This window comes from Cuculus canorus, chromosome Z (assembly GCF_017976375.1).
Source record: "Cuculus canorus isolate bCucCan1 chromosome Z, bCucCan1.pri, whole genome shotgun sequence".
NCBI lineage: Eukaryota > Metazoa > Chordata > Aves > Cuculiformes > Cuculidae > Cuculus > Cuculus canorus.
Window position 1 is genome coordinate 45,094,857 of NC_071441.1, and position 19,892 is coordinate 45,114,748.

A 19,892-nucleotide genomic window follows, 5' to 3' on the forward strand; every position below is an offset into this window, starting at 1 on the left:
CTTCCAGGTCACATGATAGAAAGGGCTTACAATCAGACTGCAATTTGGAATATGCAACCTCCATAAACCCACACAGACCTCCATAAGCCCAAGAAAACTTAGGTTTCCTTTTGCTCATTGCTGGAGACATAGCTGCTGTATTGTTGATCACATCCGTTGGGATCTGACAACGTCCGTCTTACAACTTCACTCCTAAAAACTGCATGTCCTGTGCAGGTCTCTGGGCCTTACTTCACTTTATGGCAAAACCAGCTTTCAGAAGGATTTGAAATATTTTCTCCACTTTCTCAAAAACTTTTGCTTTATCGCTCCATACCATGATGTCATCAATGGACTGCAGCTATTCCAGAGCTACACCCTCTTCCAATGCAGTTTAAGTAAGTCCATGGCAAATGGTAGGAATGTGTTTCCACATATTAGGGCAGTTGATTTCAGGTGTATTGGATGCCCCTCCAAGTGAAAGCAAACTGGCCTCCACTCTGCTGCCAAAGGAATAGAGAAAAACGCATTGTGATCAATTGTGGCATACCACTTGGCTGCTTTTGATTTCAGTTCGTATTGAAGTTCTAGCATGTCTGGCACAGAAGCACTCAGCAGTGCCATGACTTCATTCAGGCCACAATAATCTGCGGTTAGTCTTCATTCTCCATTAGGTTTCCACACTGGCCATAGGGGACTACTAAAGGGTGAGTGAGTCTTGCTGATCACTCCTTGGCTCTCCAGTTGATGGAATCAGCTTATGAATAGGGGCCAGAGACTTCCATTTGTTGAGATACTGCTTCTAATGCACTATTATTGTAATGATAGGCACCTGTTTTTCTTTAACCCTAAGCAACTCCACAATGGAAGTGTCCTCTGAGAGACCAGGCAAGGTAGATAGCTGTTTTATTTCTTCCCTCTCCATGGCAGCTATACCAAAAGCCCAGCAATACCCTTGCGCATTCTTGAAATTCTCTTGAGATAACCTATGCCAAAGATGCACAAAGCCTCTGAGCCCGTCCAAATGGACTGCATTCCAAGCAAGGCTTACTTCAGCTTCCACTACAGCTAACTGTTGGAATCCTGTCAATCCAGAAATACAGACAGGTTCTGCCCCATTATAGTTTGATCGCATTAGGGTACCTGGTGTCCACTAGAGTCTTAAACTCTTATGGTTCTGTTGTGTCAGGCTACCAAAACCACACAGTCCAATAAATGTGGTTGTCCATCTCCTCCACCTGACTGGAGGCAGGGCCCCTCTAATCCTGGTCATAGTATTCATTACTCACTTCTGGTAAAAATGACTTAAAAATCCCTTCAAGAGCACCAGAAGCAAGATCAAACCTTCTACTTTGTCCAGCAATGGCCGACTGGAAACTGGAGAGACATTTTTCCTGGAAGAATCCCCTTCTGTGATTGTTTATCCTTGCAATTCACATGCTCATGCTTGTAGGGTCAAGGTAGGTTTTCCATCCCACTTCCTCATGTCCTCTCTGGGGTCACACAGGCAAAATAACAATGTGCCTCATGGTGTGTACCCTCTTTCTTGAGCAGAGTAACGCTTACTCCTAAGAGCGGAGATACTGTTCCGTACAGGTAGAAAGTATCTACCCTCTTTGAGTTGCTGAACCTCCTCAGACAGTTTTTCCACACCCTCCTCTTTGAGTTGCTGTAATTCCCGGGACATTTTTTCAAACATGTTTCTGCATTCTTCAGAGAGTCTTTCCACAGCTGAAATATGGGCCCATATGGAAGAAGAAAGGCTTCCTTTGTCTTGTTGTAGTTGGCCAGCAAATTCATCCACTGTTTTATCTCTTGCTTTCTTTCCAGGATAATACTGCCAATGAGTTGGCAAGCATGATGGTGCACTAGAAACTTTCACCACATGGGTTGTGTGCATTGGACTTCATATGGATCTGTAGGTAACTGTTCATTATTTGGATCATTATAAATCATTCCCAGAATGTCTAATTCCCTCAAGTACTGGATACCTCTCTCTACAGAGGTCCACTTGCCCCAGGTGGCACATAACATCGTCTTTGAAGGGCTATCTTGCCCTCACACCTGACGGAAGCCACCTCCAGAGGGAGAGGACTTACATCTTTCTTCCAATTACTTTGTCAATGACCTCTTCCCTATACAGGGATCCCAGCTGCTTGACTTCCCTACCCTCTAATTCCAAGCTGTGAGCCATTTTCCCAACATTGGAGCAGCCAGATAACAATGCGCTCACCTGGATGGAGGCTCAAATCTTTTCGTGGATCTCGCAGCTCACTCAGGGATAGAGTGATTATTTCTTGTGATGGCCCTGGTTCATGATCATTCCTCACTAAGAGAACTGATTTGTTTGTTTATTTCTTTTTCTGTATAGGGGTGACTGCTACCAGCAAGGGCCAGTTCTACGGTTCAGCTGCAGTGCCTGTTATAGGGGCTTAAGTTGACCACAGAGTCTGTGCCAGGGCTGGAGTAGCTGCAGTGCCTGTTTGTTCTACCCCTTCTCCCACCCGAGGATGTTGCATAATATCAAGTGTTTGGTAGATACTGGCCAGGGCCCAGGACAGTGTGGTAAGTTATGCCTCTTTGGAATAGTCACAGTATTTTGCTTTCAGATAGTCTACCACTACATCAGGGCTCTGCAGCTGTCTGCGAGTGAAGTTCCAAACCACTAGGGGAAAGAAATTCTCTAGATACCTGCTCATATTCTCCCACATGCTGTGCCATCCATGCCCAGCTGGCCTCGGGGTAGATCAATGGGTGATATTTCCGAACAGTTGTTTGACCCTAAACAAGACGTGAAACACATTCAGGAGACTTAACAATAAGAATATGCTGACTTGAATATCCCAAGGATATTCAAAATTCTCCAATGTTTTTGTAAGTAACCCAAGGAAGAAAAGGGAGATGAAAGAGCGTGGGAAAGGATTGCCTCCCTTCCTCTGCCATCTTCCCCATAGATCGGGTACGATTGCTAACAAATCCCAGGACATAGTGGCCGAGGTACAGAAATGACAGCAATGACGCATGTAAGTACTACAATAACCTTATTGCCAGTGATAGTATCATATCATAAGCTATAATTAAACAGTACAGCAGAACAATGATCCTGATCTTTCTCCCAGAGGTGATAAACAGCACTGCAGGGAATACATAGAGCATGTGAGGATAATGTAACCACATAATCAAATACAACATTGTGACCAGCAACTATTAAGCTAATATAATGCATGCACATAGCAAACTTGTTTTAATACACTCTGGTTAATTCTGTTGTTATCTCAACCCTTTGTGCTCCACACTGGGCGCCGAAAAGGACTGTTTTGGTTTAGTTTCAGTCACCGAAACAAAGAATCACCTGGAGCTCAGGTGGCAGCAACAAAAAAAATAACCCTCCTGGACAGAGTAGAGAAGAAAATCAGGAAGAAAATGTAAAACTCACGAACTGGGGTTAAAAAAAAGTTTAACAAAACAGAACAGGAAGAGAGAATGCAACAAAAATAAAAATAAAAGAATACACAAAATGGGTGATACACAATGCAAAACATTCACTGCTTGTGAACTGATGACCATGCATAGTCCTAAATCAGAAAACCAACACCCTGCTCTGCAGCTGCAAAACCTGAAATCGCACCATGAAAACCAGACAGAAACCACACCATGATTACCATATTGCCAACCTTACCAACTGTACCAGCACCACAAAACCAGAGAAGTCACCTCATCAACCACCTTCCTTATAAGATGAGCACGATGAGCTGCCCTGAGTGTGCCCTCTCCCAGATTTTGTGTGAAAATTAACTCTTTTTCTACCAAACCCAGGAAATTAACCCTTTCACAAATGCAACAGGACGATTATATAGCAGACTCTCACCACTGCTGAGAATCCTGGGGACTAACCTGGAAGGAAAGTAGTCCCCTAAACTGACATTCAGCTATGCATCTGCACTTTTCTCCCAGCTTTCTATGTGACTTTTTGAGAGAGAATTAATCTCTTCTTGGTGGACAGAGAACTTCAGTAAGATTTACCCTTCCAAAGGGGCTGCAGTGACAGTCTAGTGTGAAACACAGTCATTGCTGATAATGATGCCACACTAAAATAAAACAAGTTGCTTCCATGCTATCTTCATAAGGTTATTCTGTCATCAGTAACTCCCTTGGATTGATGGGATGAGTTTGACAAGACACTAAGCTCCCTCAAACTTTTCACTAAGAACTTTTTTCCTTCAGTAACCTACATCAATGTCTTCAATGATGACTCTGCTGACAGCACAAGCAAATGTAATTCTGCAATAGGAAAGGCTCAGGAAAAATTAGTTAGCTGATTATCTTTAGCACTTGCTGTGAGACTATTTAAATTTTGTCATCAGCTCCTTGAGAATTCTTCTGTGTGGAATAAATCCTGCCATACCCCATTGTGGCTGGGATCCAATTAGCACACCCACCTCAACAGTACATCTGTGGAGAACAAGGCATTGCCACAAGCTCAGAGCCAACAGTCAGTAAAATCAAAGGTAGTTAATCAATTAGTTTCAAACCTCTGACATACACTTCCCTGTGAAGTACAAAAAGTACTTCTCAATCCCATTAGCCAGCAACATAGAGGAGAACTCTGACATCAAAAGCTTTAAAGATGGAAAGAACACTTTCAACACTCAAAAGAGTAAGTAGGAACATATGAATATTTATTCACATGCTGTAGCCCTTCACAGGAACATGAAAAATTGAAGGGCAAGTCACTTATCTTTCTCTAGCCCTTTTTGATCCGGCATATCAGCTTCTCCCTTTCGTAATTCAACGTAGTTTTCTTGCTTCCCAAAAGGGTATCGCAGTCAGATTTGTAGTGAATTAAGGTTAGGAAGGGAGAATATCTGGTGCATCTTAACAATCCAACTGAATTGTATTAATGGTGTTACAATAACTGAGAAACCCATGCAGTGCTGCAAGATTGGGTTGCTATTACAAATTTGGAGAGCTGTTGTCACCTGTGAACAGCCACTGCATAATAAAGTTCCCATCACTGCTACAGCCTGCAACCAGGTTGGACTGATAGCTCAAAACTCACACTAGCTATGAGGTGCATATTTCACATTTCTTCCAGGTGGAATTAGCTATTGACTGCTTCTCAGCCTTTCTGTTGACTAAAAGATTTTCTGCTTCAGAAACTGTCAGCCTCTGGCCTGAATGGGCGCACAGTCTCCTGGGTGAAAAACTGGTTGGATGGCCGGGCCCAGAGAGTGGTGGTCAATGGAGTTAACTCCAGCTGGAGGCCAGTCACAAGTGGAGTTCCTCAGGGCTCAGTACTGGGTCCAGCTCTGTTCAATGTCTTCACCAATGACCTGGATGAAGGCACTGAGTGCACCCTCAGCAAGTTTGTGGATGACACTAAGCTGGGTGGAAGTGTGGATCTGCTGGAGGGTAGGGAGGCTCTGCAAAGGGATCTGAACAGGCTGGACCAATGGGCTGAGGCCAATGGCATGAGGTTTAACAAGGCCAAATGCCTGGTCCTGCACTTAGGGCACAACAACTCTATGCAGAGCCACAGACCGGGGGAAGAGTGGCTAGAAAGTTGTACAGAGAAGGACCTGGGGGTAATGGTTGACAGCTGACTGAACATAAGCCAGCAGTGTGCCCAGGTGGCCAAGAAGGCCAATGGCATCTTGGCTTGTATCAGAAACGGTGTGACCAGCAGGTCCAGGGAGGTTATTCTCCCTCTGTACTTGGCACTGGTGAGACCGCACCTTGAATACTGTGTTCAGTTCTGGACCCCTCATCACAAGAAGGATGTTGAGGCTCTGGAGCGTGTCCAGAGAAGAGCAACGAAGCTGGTGAGGGGGCTGGAGAATGAGTCTTATGAGGAGCGGCTGAGAGAGCTGGGGTTGTTTAGCCTGGAGAAGAGGGGGCTGAGGGGAGACCTTATTACTCTCTACAAGTACCTGAAAGGAGGTTGTGGAGAGGAGGGAGCTGGCCTCTTCTCCCAAGTGACAGAGGACAGGACAAGGGGGAATGGCCTGAAGCTCCGCCAGGGGAGGTTCAGGCTGGATATCAGAAAAAAATTCTTCACAGAAAGAGTCATCGGGCACTGGAACAGGCTGCCCAGGGAAGTGGTCGAGTCGCCTTCCCTGGAGGTGTTTAAGGAACGGGTGGATGAAGTGCTTAGGGACATGGTTTAAGGGAGTGTTAGGAATGGTTGGACTCGATGATCCAGTGGGTCCTTTCCAACCTGGTGAATCTATGATTCTATGATTCTGATAGATGTTTAGCATCATCAGTAATATGCGAGCATGGGCAGATCCCATGAAGCTCAGAGCCCACATCAAGCTGACCTAATACAGCTAAAAGGAGAGACAAATCTTGTACAGAAGAGATTGCAGACTCTCCTGAACATTTCCCATAGGTATGTCTTTGTTTTACGGCAACAAGAGAAGAGTTTCATCTCAGTCCTACCAGCTTCTACTTACTAAAGTAAGAACCCTTTAAGTAAGAGCCTTTTCGGGGAAACACAATTACTGTAATAATTTTCATAGATTCTTGGGCTCTTGGTTGTGACTTGCAGTTTTTCTTGCCCTCTCCACATATTTGCAGGAACTCATTGCAATTTAGACAGGAGGGAACAGCTGAAATGTTAGCCGTTTGCCAGGTGGAGGTGTTCATCCTCCAGATAGTGAGTCGGGACACAAGTCACAAGCCCATTTTCTTTCTCTCTCTCTCAATCTGACTGGGTGTTTTTTTTCTGACACAGCAATGATTGGGATCTTTTGCAGTGGCATGTTGGCATTTTGTTGTCTCCATTTCAAAAAGCAGCAACTCTAAGTACTCACTTATGAGATAAGTGATATGTAGCCATGCTCAAGTCATTATCCTCAAGCCAGACAAATGAAGGCAGGCTTTCATTTTTATGTTGTCTGATCACTTTGGCACCATTAATGAGACTTCCAGAATTCTTGGCCGGACTGAGATAAGGTTGAGAAAGAGAGACCTTACAATCACACTGAAATTGAGCCTTGGATGATATGAAGTGGTGGAAAGCTTTGGAAGGAAACACATCAGTAATTGAGACTGCACATGCATGTGACCACGGGCATCAAAAGCATGCTCAGCTGTTCCATGGGGTTCTGTGCTATCAACCGTTATTTTGTATCCTTCTATTATTGTCCCTTCATATAATATCTGTTCCTGCCTAACAAAGTCATGAACCAATGGGAATGCTATCTCCATAAAATTCTATCTCCTCAGGCCATTAATGAACAGTTATTCTTTAAATGTAGAAATATTAATTAAGAAGAACAACTAACAATACACTTCACTGAAGTGCACATGAGCTTTTTTGGATAAGCTGAGATTTTTTTTGTAGCCAAAGGCTCAGCACTTTTAGGAAAAGGCTCTAGTTATCCAAATTACTGTTAAAGCCTGGAATCTTTTCATGTAACAGTTTTTGCTGAGAAGGAGGGAGAAAACCCCTTTCAAATCTCAGTGTTTACTGCCAGAAAAGAAGTCCTGTGTAAGTGGAACTATCTGTTTTACTATTAATAGAGTACGACAAAGATTACTACCATGCAAGTACACACAGAATAAGCTAGCAGAAATGCCATGTGTAAAACATAAACTCTAATACTGGTGGAAGAAGTACTGTTGCTTCTGAGAAGCACTAGAACGAAAGGGCAGTCTGTGAGCAAAACAGAGAACCCCACAACTAATCCAGACCAACCTATAGCCAGGGCAGGACCAGCAAAAAGGACAAGCAGAAATGATGCTCTGTGTCTGAGCTGGCTGAGTTGCAGGACTGAAAGGAGATGCAACTGATGCGCAGCTCCAGACACTGTGTCAACAGATCAAGCAAGTACATTTTCCTGTGATTACCTTTCAGATCTTGCTTCAGATGATGAGGTGTGTGTTTGAGTTCTGGCACTTGTTGCTCTTGACGTGATGTGCTTTGTGGGTGTAAATCCCTCACCTGCAGTATTTCTGCCAAAAGGGCTTGTAGAGTGTGGGAGAATAGGAAGTTTGCACATTGGCAAAAAGATAAGTGCAGATTTTTAAGCTGGTCACAACCTTCTAATTCTGGAGTTCTTTCCAGCAGAGTGAGAAATACGGTATGCATTTTCTAACTGATACAAAATTTCCCTCTTTTCTACATATTCACACATTCTGAGCATGCTTGCTGGTAACAGTTTGCCTGTCACTCTCCCAATGTGGGATGTTTCTCAGTCCCAGTTCTTGCTCTTGTTTGACTTGGTTCCCTCCCCAGAAAGAAGCCAGCCCCTCCCACAGGTGTGTGAGCACAAAAAAAAAAAGCAGGAGCCTGAGAAACACATAGTCTCAGAAGAGAGAACAACTCACTGACAGCATGTTCATAGATGGTTCCAAAAGCACCCACTTGCTCTTTTTATTACCTGTCGATATTTCATCACAGTGCTTTCCACTGCTACACAGAAAGCTTGAGGACATTGTGTTATTTATTCAGCAATACTGTGTGAAAATGTTACTTGCCTGGCTGTTCATGGTTGTCTTTGGAAAATTTTCTGGGGTGCTAACTTCATCAGCCTTTATCATAGGAAGTATAGGGCTCCCAAGAGAAGAAGATGCCAGCTTGTGCTGGAGGAAGGACAGTAACACTGCAGACAATGAAGAACATAGGAAGCAAAAAGCTCCTTTTTTTCAATGAGTTTAAGTAGAAGAACAATATTTTTCCCACTTTGCCCTGTGGCTTTTCCTGTTGGGATGTAGTCTGGAAAGATATTCAAAACAAAGAGCAAAAACTCCAGACACTAGGGCAATTCCCCTCTGCATCATGCTTTAAAAACACAGAGCATTTCTCCAGCAAAGAACAAGGCCTAGGAAATGACACTGTCTTGGGTTTATGTGTCCAGGTGCTGGCAGCAGGGTCTACAGGAGTGGCCTCTGTCAGAAGAGGCTAGGGTTTGTGCTGTGCCACACAAAGCCAGTTCCAGTTCCAGAGCAAGGCATGGGGTGCAAACTCGTAGTTTAAGACCATGATTAAGAGGAACTAAGCTGATTATTTAGCACAATGGTCCCCCGTTTGGGGTGTTCCTCCCCACAAAGGCCTTGCAAGCAACCTGGTAATAGAACTAGTGACTCCCCATGAGTATCTTGCTCAGTTTGATAGCTACAAGCATCTGATCTGAACTTTTCTACTAACTGGGGAAAGACCTACACTGGGATAACAACACCTCCTGCTGCAAGGCAAGCACCTAGAACGTCATCCTTTGAGGTATGCATTTCTCCCTGTAGAGTGCTGAGGAAGAATTGTCTCAGGTGGAGACCAAGAGTTTGATAGCTAAACCTCAGTAAGGCAAACTCACTTCATGAATCTGGTTATCCCTAAAACAATAGCAAAATATTCCCAGGGGTCCCTCCTCAGCTGAATTAATTTCTCTCTCTCTCTTTCTTCCCCTCCTCCTCCCCCCATCCCCCCCTTCCCCCGCAATTTTCCTTCCTCCCTCCCTTTAGGTATAATCAATTCCTTCTGCAGAAATTGAAACAGTCTGGGTACACGATTGGGTTCTGCTAATGAAAAAGGATAAAAGCTTTGGCTGTTTTTCTCTCCACATCCTGAGTCACAGTGCAGAACAGTCACCTCCCAGCTGTTCTTTTCTTCACGGAGTGGTCTGCCACCACTACTCTCCTGCAATCAGAAGCCTTCCCAGACTGATTCCTTGGACAGAGCCAGTGCATCTTAAACTGTGAATGGCTGAAGGTACTTAAATCTCATTGGACAGTCAGATTTCTGGAGAACATTTTCAGTTTCTCGGGAGAATTAAGATTTTGCTGTAAGAATGAGCTTTTATCAGGTATCACTTTATGACAGTCTGAAGAAATAGTGTGAGTAGTTGTGCGTTGGGACAACCTGTGAAATTGAGAACCATATGTTTCCTGCAGCAGAGATGGGGAAATAGTAAGTACGGGGACAAGACTGGAAGAGAAAGGAGTGTTGGGCAGAGTGTGTAGAGTTCCATAGTTAGTGGAGTCAAGTGCAGAAGGATACAGTACAATATCGTGAACATCTCATTCCCATAGCATTTTTGTGGTATACAGTATCTAGAAAACTACAGGTACTTCCTTCGTCCTCCAGCCAACACCTTCAACACTCCACAGTCCAGTGTCCCAAGTTCCTTCCAGACCTGGTACTCCTCCTAGCAACAGCTCCCTTCACTGCAGGAGATTAAATTAATAACATAGTCTTCTGTGGGGCTTTGATCAGAACAGTTGTGTTGTGGGTTTGAACAATGAACCCTGACAAGGCTCTTATTGCCTTCCAGCATGACACAAGGTCTAGACATATCACCCAGACTCAGGATGAATCAGGACGAATTTTGAAGTAGAAAGAAACTTCTTGCTGCACGCAAGAATCACTTCCGTCTTTCAGCCTGAGTTTATGAAATGCAGGTTCACTGCTTTTATCTTATCTGTATTTCTCTCTCTGATGCATCCACCTAAATGGCGCAATCTCTAGTAACTCCTGTATAAAGTTTGCTCTTTCCATTTCAGACCTGTTACCTAGCATCATCTCTGACTATGAATAACTTTTTACAATTTTCTTCTCATATGCATTATATGTGTCTCAAAAAAAAAATATTCAGCATTATTAACCATTGTGGAGAATTCATTTAATCACAGATTAATTTATTTGAAGTATTTTTTCTAGGTGTGTTTTTTAAAAAAGTAATTATTTTACTGCCTTTAATTCCACCAATTCTGCTACTGCTTTTTTTTTCTGCTTTTACAATTTCTGGCACTTTTTACCATCTTGATTGTATTATTCTTCTACAATTTCTTCATTCCAGTGTTTTTTTCTATTATAATGCTGACTTTTATTCCCTCCAAGGATTTTCTGCTATAGCATAGGGATGCACCCAAAAAAATTCCTTCAACAGTTACAAATTATTAAGCATGTTTTCCTCATGAAATATGATCTTCAAGCTCCTTTATTCCATTATTATTTTGAATTTCCTAAAGCCACTCATCAGAAATACCAGATAGTTGTTACTTGTTTACTTGAACTTAACTTTGCAAATGTACTCCAGCCATGATCAGTTGCCTCTGAGAATCATGCACTCTTTAGTATTGAAATTGATTCCTAATCACTTGTCAAAATAAAGTCTAATATAGAATTCCCCTGTGAAAGAATGTCGTTTGAGCTAGGAAAAATATTTCCAAGGATGCTTTTAGTTCTTGCAGTAGGAGCTATGCAGCGTTTCAGTTGAAGTCTCAGGTGATAAATAAGATATTTTTCTACACTTTCTAGGTAAGTTAGATTCTAAAAGAGCTGGCTGTGCAGTTCTCTGTTGAAACATAGTTAGCCATAGCGGACAATAATTTACAGCCCATCTTGTATGTGAAGTATGCACGTATCAGTTCAGAAGTATTCGAGATCATTCGCCTCAGAACTGCTCCAGAAAGCACAGGCAACTCACCATGTCAGAGGACGGGCGAGGGATTCAGCACGATGCCAGGGAAGGACTGGCCAAGGTTTAAGCTTACGGGCTCTTCACGTGATAATAGAGACCATTTGTGTTCCTAGACAGCCTAGACCACAAGCACAGCAAGACCTTCAGCATGTTGTCAAAGCTGCTTCCTTGCAACAGAGCAATGTGGAAAAATGCTATCTAATTGTTAGGAACAAAGATATTTGGCACTTTTTATGTTAGTTCATAAGCACTATTAACGTTTCTTTACATAGCACAATGGAGAGCCAGGAACTGCTGGGGAGCAGCCAGGATATTGCAGAGACGTGGAAGAAGCCCATGTTCCTAACTTTCCATGGAGTAAAGAAGACAATGTTATTATGCCCCATGGTCTGAAGTACAACTATAGAATACTTTATATCTCAGGATTGTAAGGCTGAAAGGCATCATTAGAGCCAGTGTTGTGTTCAAGCTCTCCATTCCTGCACCTGACAGAACCCAGCAGCTCATGTTACATACAAGCCTGATGTCCAGAAAGGTGTTGAGCACTAGATGTGACTGGCAGCTGTGTAGCTGGCCTTGGGAACAGGTGGCAGAGATCTGCCACCTGTGGAGAGAATGCCTTTAAATCTTGGCTTGACTTTTTGCTTTTTTGCTCCTTTACCTTGCAGAAATTAAGCGAAATTTAAGTTATGACTTAAAGAGTCAATAAACAGAGAAAAATTTGTCAACTGCATCTCATATATAGTGAATGTTTTGTAACCATGCAAGGAGATTCTATACATTATATATAATATCAGGTTCTGACATTTTCTTATCAGTCCATAGTAATACTGCTTAACAAAAGAAAAACCACCTACAGGCTCTGTCAAAAGCAGTCATGGAGCAGAAAGGATGGTATCTTGGGTCAGATAATCTATAAACAACCATCCCATGCACATGTAAGCAAACAAGGGTAACTATCCACACAGAAAGCATTGCAAAGCTCCCTTCTGTAGTATGTGCAATACTTATGGCAAAACAGCCCTGCATTTTTCCCGAAAAATACTTCCATTGGTTCAGAACAAAGAATCTGAGCACACCAGCTGTTACAGAAGCAAAATAAAGGGAAAAACAGTCTTTAGTGGAAAAGATGAAAAATGCTGTGATTAGCATAACAATACCATTGTTCCTTTATTAATCCGTAACTCTGCGTTTAAACTAATTAAATACTGTAGGGCATTTCTCTGTAGATTAAGAATTTTAAATAAAATTGCCAATTGCTTTAACTGGTAGCTAATATTTTATATATTATCTTGTTTAAGCTTATAATCAGCAGCCTATTATGATTTGGAATTAATTCAGTTCCTTTTTTTGAGGGGTAGGAGGCAGAGGGCAATGTGGAATCCAAATTCAATAAGGGACATAAAGTCAAAAGAACATTGTACCTGCTCTTACTATGCTCTGTAATGATTCTCACAGTGGGATGGTTGCTGACGTGAATGGTGTAGCACAAGATAGGAAGTATGACAGATTTAAGTTCGGCTATCATCATTAGGATAGCAGTCTACAGCAGAATCATTAACACAACTTCTCTACCACAGGGTATTCTTCTCTTACTTGTGGTTTCATTTTCCTAAAATATTCTGTTCCCCCAGCTAAAGACAATTGACTCAGTAAAGAAGCCAGACAAAGACCTGCAGTAAGTAAGTTGTTCTGCCTTTTGACGCAGACGGATGCATCTGTGTCCTTGTTGGGATTTAGCTGAGAAATCATTCCATGTGGTCTTGGCTCTACCGGCTAAAAAAATTCAAAGTGGAAGGGTTTGGACTCAGCAGCCACTTCTAGAGAGCAGCAGAGTGCCTTTTGCATAGGCTCTAATGTGACATATCAGAGTGAAAGGCAGACTATGACTGGCGTTAAGTGACAGGCCTTTTTCCTTGACATTCATTTACCCTGCCAAACGAAGCTGAGTGCTAGATCTCTGAAGAAAATGGAAGCTTAAACAAGGGACCACAGACACCTGTCAAGGGAAAGAGCTTCCGGAGCAGTTCTGAGCCAGTTAGATTCAATTCCTGCTCCTTCCCTCATGGTGTCAGATGCCCAGCAGGAGCAGGAATATCTCCATCTCTGGGAATCGTTTAGTAGTTTCTCCTTTGAGAATCTCCCATCAGCTGTCAAATGTGAAGAGCCATGAAACACTCCGTACTGTCCTTTATCTCCAAATCCACACCTAAAGCATATGGCACTACAGAATCAGCTTAAACCACTTGCCAAACAGCCAGTTTCAATGACAAAAGAGTGGCCATTCATCCAGAAGCAGATCAACGCTTTTCCATTTGTTTCTGTTTGCTGATCACCTTTCACTAGCAAAGCTTTTGGAGGAGGCTAGGACTCTTCCATCATGCATTGAAATTTAACAACAGCACATTATTTACCTTTGCAACAACTTGTAAGAAATAAAACATATGTCTTCACCCTGCACTGAAAACCTTTGGTATGGGGTGGAATGACCACTTTTCAAATGCTTGTAGAGAGGTCCACAGCACTCTCACTGTCCAAGTCAGACTTCTCCAGCAAGAATTCAACATAAAGCCTCCCTTAAAGCTGTCAGCCATGCCAACAGTTCCAGAAAATACTGGGGAATTTGAATGCAGGCTGCATTCTTCCTTCCTTCTTTCTAACTGAGGAAAAGCAACTGCTCTATGAAGTCTCCCTCTCAGCAGATAGTGAATAATCCAAGTCTGTGCTTGCTGGCAGAAGGAGGAGGCAAAGGACTCAAGGAGGAAACCTTGATAAACCTTGATAAACCATATCCAGTGGAAATGATGAAAGGGCAAATGTTTCCCCAGATATCTTACTTCTCCCCAAGCAGCAATTCAGAGTCTTCCCCAAACTCTGACATGGTCAAGGAAGGCCACAGCCCTTCTCTGCATCAGCAAGAGGGCTGCCCTTGTTGTACCCCTGAGCAAACCAGTATAAGCAGCTCTGTAGAATGCAGTGCCCATACTAATATCTAATCTAACCATGGGAACTGGCGAACAATTAGGTCCTCTCTTTCTGTGATATTTAAGGAATAGAAAAAAAAAAGAAAACTAATTGAAGACTGCAGAAACCAGCGTCTGGCCAGTACTTCAGGAACCAAAAAAGATGAGAAGTCAAGGTAATCCTGATTTGAACCTTATATGGGAACTTCAAAGGAAGCAGATGCAAACGAAATAGGGGAGGACGCTGCTTTGCAGACCTCAGACTCAATAAAGGACTGTGGGGAGCATGTGCAAGGGGGAGGATACCTATTGCAATTAGTATTGGAAAATGTGATTAATAGTCATGATTTTTGCAAGAAATGTAATGCATATGTATATGTCCAGTGTACTGCTACTCATAACCATGAGAATACATGCTAGGTGGATCAATTCCCCCATGTTTCCAGTACTGTATTAAAGAATGCTTGCTTCTTAAGACCCCCAATTGGTGTTAAGGAGTTTCTTTCCCAATTTTGGTGACATCCCGGCCAGGAGCTCCAAAAAGGGGACCCTCACTGAAGTCCAGTAAGATTAAGTCAGCTCTACTCATGACTGCCTCAAAGCTGGAGGCTCCCCAGTGAGGAAGGGAAGACAACTCCTAAGGCCTGTTTCAAACCTTCAGGAAGGCCATACAAAGTGGCACTCGCTAGGAATGAGGCATACAAACCCTCCTTTCCTTTCCCATAAGCAACAAGCATCCATGGGGAACAAAGACACAGAGCTGGCAAAGGCTATAGAACTGCCGCAAGCAAAGCATGCTCCAAACTTCATTACCCCGTGCCATGTGCAAACTCAAATCTGGCCTTTTTTCAGCCCTTCTTCTTTCACTTATGTGGGGTGATTGATTCTCCCTGACAGTCAAGTTCCTGGCTGATGAAACTGAAAGAAACGTCAGAACAGATGCAGTGCTTTGTGTTGAGGCCAGCACAAAGTCACATCTTGCTCTAAGGAAGCATCAGCATTTCATAGGTTGAGCCTGGCTCTGACAACTTCTAACAGAAAATACATCTTCCAACAAAATGATACACACCTAAGCTCTGCCATGATGGCATCAGACTGCGTTCTCCAAATGGTGCAGCTCCACCAATCTCATTAAGTCCTGATGAGTTATCTGATTATTCAAGGCTCAGATAACAAACTGCCACTATAGGAGACGTAACGTGGCTGCAGCAAAAGGGGAACAGACTTTGAAATCCTGTTTGGTGATCTTCACAGTCCTTGTATTAGCATGACGTAAAAAGTAACCAACAAGCCCCTCCCCTTGCATCTAGTTTGTAAGCTAGGAAAAAAAAATAAGTTATATGAAGAAAAATGGTGTAGCCGCACTTATTACAGGAAAAAGGAACTGAATAAATTACTCTCATGACATTGTCTGCATTTTAAAGTTTACAAGACAGAACTTTACGTTTAAAGATAGGGTGAATCAAAAGATTCGGGGAGGATGTGTGGGAAAAAAATCTCAGAGCTCCTCTAGCTACTTAGCCAAATTTTATACCATTCTGACTAAGCAATTTTTCCACTGAGGAAAAAATATTTTATTCCCTAAAGAAACAGATCAATATGTAAGCTGTTCTGCCTTTTGACACAGACAGATGCATTCAGGTCCTTGTTGGGATTTAGCCAAGAAATTACTCCATGTGGTCTTGGCTCTACTAGCTAAAGAAATACAAAGTGGAAGGGTTCCGGCACAGCAGTCACTTCTAGAGAGCAGTAGTAGCAGGAATGTCAGTCATACAGGCTCTAGGATGTTTTTCACTTCTAAGCCTTAATCTTCTGTCATGGAGTGCTGCCCAAGAGGTGCCCAGGCTTTTGCGAGGAGAAGAAACCTCATTTACACAAGCATCAGACTACCTCTAGGCCTTCATCTCAGGAAATCAATTCTCTACCCCACCACTGCACAATTTGGGGCAAGTCATTCAACTTCTCCAGCTGTAAATCACAAGCAGTAACGCTAAATAAAAATTAATACTAATTAAATTATAAAATTAATATATAACATATATGCTATATATCATTAAATTAAATAATTTAAAAAATAGGTTTTGGAGATCTCTCAAGAAAAAGCCCTTCCTCTGTGAAGTCTTTTAAGAGTTTATTAGAAAATTATGGCAGGACCTATGTTGTTAATTTAGGAGTGGGTTGTTGCTTGTATCATTGATTTGGTTAGGCTTATTTTTTGTGTTTTACCAGGATAAAATGCTGCAGATGAAGGGTGTATTCTCATGTTGTATATTTATAATTTTAGTCAGCTCTGTTCAGAATTTTCACATGACGTGTCCATGTTCCCAAGTCCATAGCAAATACACAGGAAGCATGGGAATGCATTCCAGCAATGAAAGCTAAATTTAGCCACTGTTGTTCTACTGGAACTGAAATATATTCAGAATTTGAATGAGACTGTGTTGAAAAGAAACAAGTTCTCCTTTCGATGGGAAAAATTGGAGAAGAAATCCAAGCAGGATGCAGAGTAATCAACAGGTCTACATATGACAACGCTTCTAAAATTACAGTACCTGGTGGTATAAGAAAGGAAATAGAAAAAGCTACCAGACTCTGTGCCACCAGAAAAAGGGATTGTTGGCATAATTTCATTTTGGTTAAATCAGTTTATGAGGCATGCCTTTTGCACCATTAAACTCTAGACTAACATTCAGATTTAAAATTAATACTGTCAAATCTGACCCAAATGACCTGTTCAGAATAACACGTTAAAGACAAAAAAATTTCTAGTAAGAATTTGAAATAAAGGTCCCAAGCAAAACACAATTTTTTTAAATTGGACCATATGTACTCAGAAACATGGGTCAACAACAAATGTTGTTCAGCCCATCATGGTCTCCCAAATGAGTCGAACTATTAACGCAGACAGGTATCTCTACAATCAAACTGACTTGCTCACCATTCTTAAATATGGCCTATGCAAAATGGTTGGCGTGGCTACACAGAAAACGATCTCTTCTCCAAAATTAATCAGGAGAGGTGTGACTGGCAAATAAAGCAAGCACAACAACAACTGATTTAAATAAACTGGAACACCTATTATGGTCTTCTCTATTAACACTGAGAACCAACCAATGGCTCATATCTGATATATTGCCTCAGGGGGAAAGAACTAATGACGGAGACCACTGATTGGCTGTGGATGCACTTGATGTAGCCCAAACTAATGTGTCTTTAGCTTTCAGCTGTATCCAGCTCAACTGTGGATTCAAGCTACAGTACCAGCAATTATAAGAATGGTGAAGAGAGCATCTTACCCACTGAAATTTGAAAGGTAATTTGGGATAATACAACTAAACTTGAAAAGGAGTTTCAATCCTAGTATGATGGTCACCGACTGCTACAGGCATTCTTAACAGAGTACTTCATGTCTTAATGCTACCCTTAATATGATTTACTTTAGTAATAGCATTATATGCAAAAGTTCGGAGCATGATGAAGAAACACAACCTATTCATTGTATATTCTCTATATAACACATACCCATTTGAGGCTCCATTTACTTCAGATGTCTCCATATTTATTTAGAAACCTGAATGACTGGAGCCAGAAAGTGGGTTATTGTAGGGAAAGGACAGAAAACAGTTTGTGCAAATTGGGTTGATGTTATAAATTTGATTTGTGTTTCTTTATGACTGATATAATGTGACAGAAACAGTTTTAAAAAACAAAACACAATTGTTTTCAGCCATCGCACAGCAGGAAGAAGCAGATCACATGGTATCAGTGTGACAGCTAATGTGCCTTGTCTCAAACATTAATAGCAGATGCCATTAAATCATGATAAGTGGGATGTGTTTGGGGAAGGGAACTTTAAGGAGCCACAGCGGCTTTGCACACAACAGGTGACACCCACACACACGCAAATTAAGATTATAGAGTACATGCTAGTTGCAACATCTCATGTAGAGAACAGGGGCATAAAAAGGAGCTCCCCAAGGAGTCAAGTACATGCTGTGTCTGCTATCTTGGGATTTAGAAGGCATGAGACAATGCTGGACAACACTGGAACCTGGGCTGGTGGTATTTTACTCTCTCTCTCTCCCTCCTTTTTATTTTATAATTTCTTTCTTTTTTCTAGCTACAAGTGTAGACTTAACAAGCCAATGCCTATCTTATTCCTAAGAGCTTGCCTGCATAAATAAATTTCTCTTATTTTAAGTCAATTGTCTGGTTTCATTTCACCTTAATTTGATCCCAGGGTATCCATGAATTTCAGAGGCCCAGGGGCCCTTTGGCAGCCCCTGGACAATCTAGTGTAGGTGTCAACAGAGCTGTAGCGAAGAGTTCCTAACTACAAAAAGACAAGAATTTATCTATTAAAACAGCTGGATATTACTTTGGAAACAGATCTGGTAATGGGGCACCCTGATATGGGAATCAGAAATGGATATTGACTGGTGAGGTGGTAGAACGGCACCACCAGCAGAGCAGTAACATCTGTCTGTTTCAGACATGGATGCTCAGTTGCAATGGTAATGGAAGATAATTTGCAAAAGGCCATTTATTGGGGGTCCATATTTCTTGTCTTATCAAGTAGGTGAGCCAAATGCTTTAAGTTTCAATAAGTCACAGCCAGGAAGTCTCGAGACATCATTCAGATATCCTTCCTAGCTGAATTCTAGCACTAATTCCTATATGTCATCTCCTTGCATTTATTCTGCACAAAGTCCTAAGAGGGTGAATCTGCTCAACCCTGTGGCAGCCATGTGTAAAGGTTTTGGCAGCCAGCTCAGTAAACCATAAGTTGTTCAAATGAGGATTTCAGTCGAATGACTCTACAAGACATCCTGGTCAGTGCCTAACAAAAAGTCTACATTTCTAGAGACATTTCAGTAACTCCAGAAGCATCACCCAGTGGGATTTTGTTAGCAAGTATTTGAAGTGACATCTACTGGTATAGATTTGGATTAGCATGAAGTATAGAAATGAAGTTAGAGCATGGCAGAGCTGCACAAAGAAGCTGACTAAAGAGCCCCAAAAGGTATTAGTGGTGGAATCAGCCACTGGAAACTGAACCTACTGAGTTCTGCTACATAGTGGAATCTCTAACTATTACAGAAGGAGATGAAAAAAATGTCAGTTTGCTTCCAAGCTCCAATGGTTTGTTAATAGTGCCCCCCTTTTTTGAATTTTAAAAATGCCTTAAAGCTACAGCACAGGAAGGAACCCATGCAGCTTTTCCTATCAGAGAAGCTCCGTTAATTTAATATCAAGAGATAAGACCTGGTACACACACTTTCACTTGGACCACCTAGAGGATTCTATACATATAGGCAGCTGGATTCACAAAGACAAAGACATGTCTCCAATCTTGGGACATCCAAAACAACATAAAGGCAAAACTACAGAGGTTAGGTCGGAACAGATTCCCTAAAATCACAAATAGAACTGTGTTTAATAATGGACTTGGGAGGTCCTTTGCAAGTACATCAATCCCTGTTCAGTGCTGAAAAGTACATCTGGGAAGGCACTGTTTTCGCCCTCA

At 42.0% G+C, this 19,892-nt stretch overlaps 1 protein-coding gene across 5 annotated transcripts in view; it reads right to left on the reverse strand.

The window, feature by feature from the left end:
• CPLX1 (complexin 1) overlaps window positions 1-19,892 on the reverse strand; it is a 107,204-nt gene that overhangs the window by 16,862 nt on the left and 70,450 nt on the right. The window lies entirely within an intron of this gene.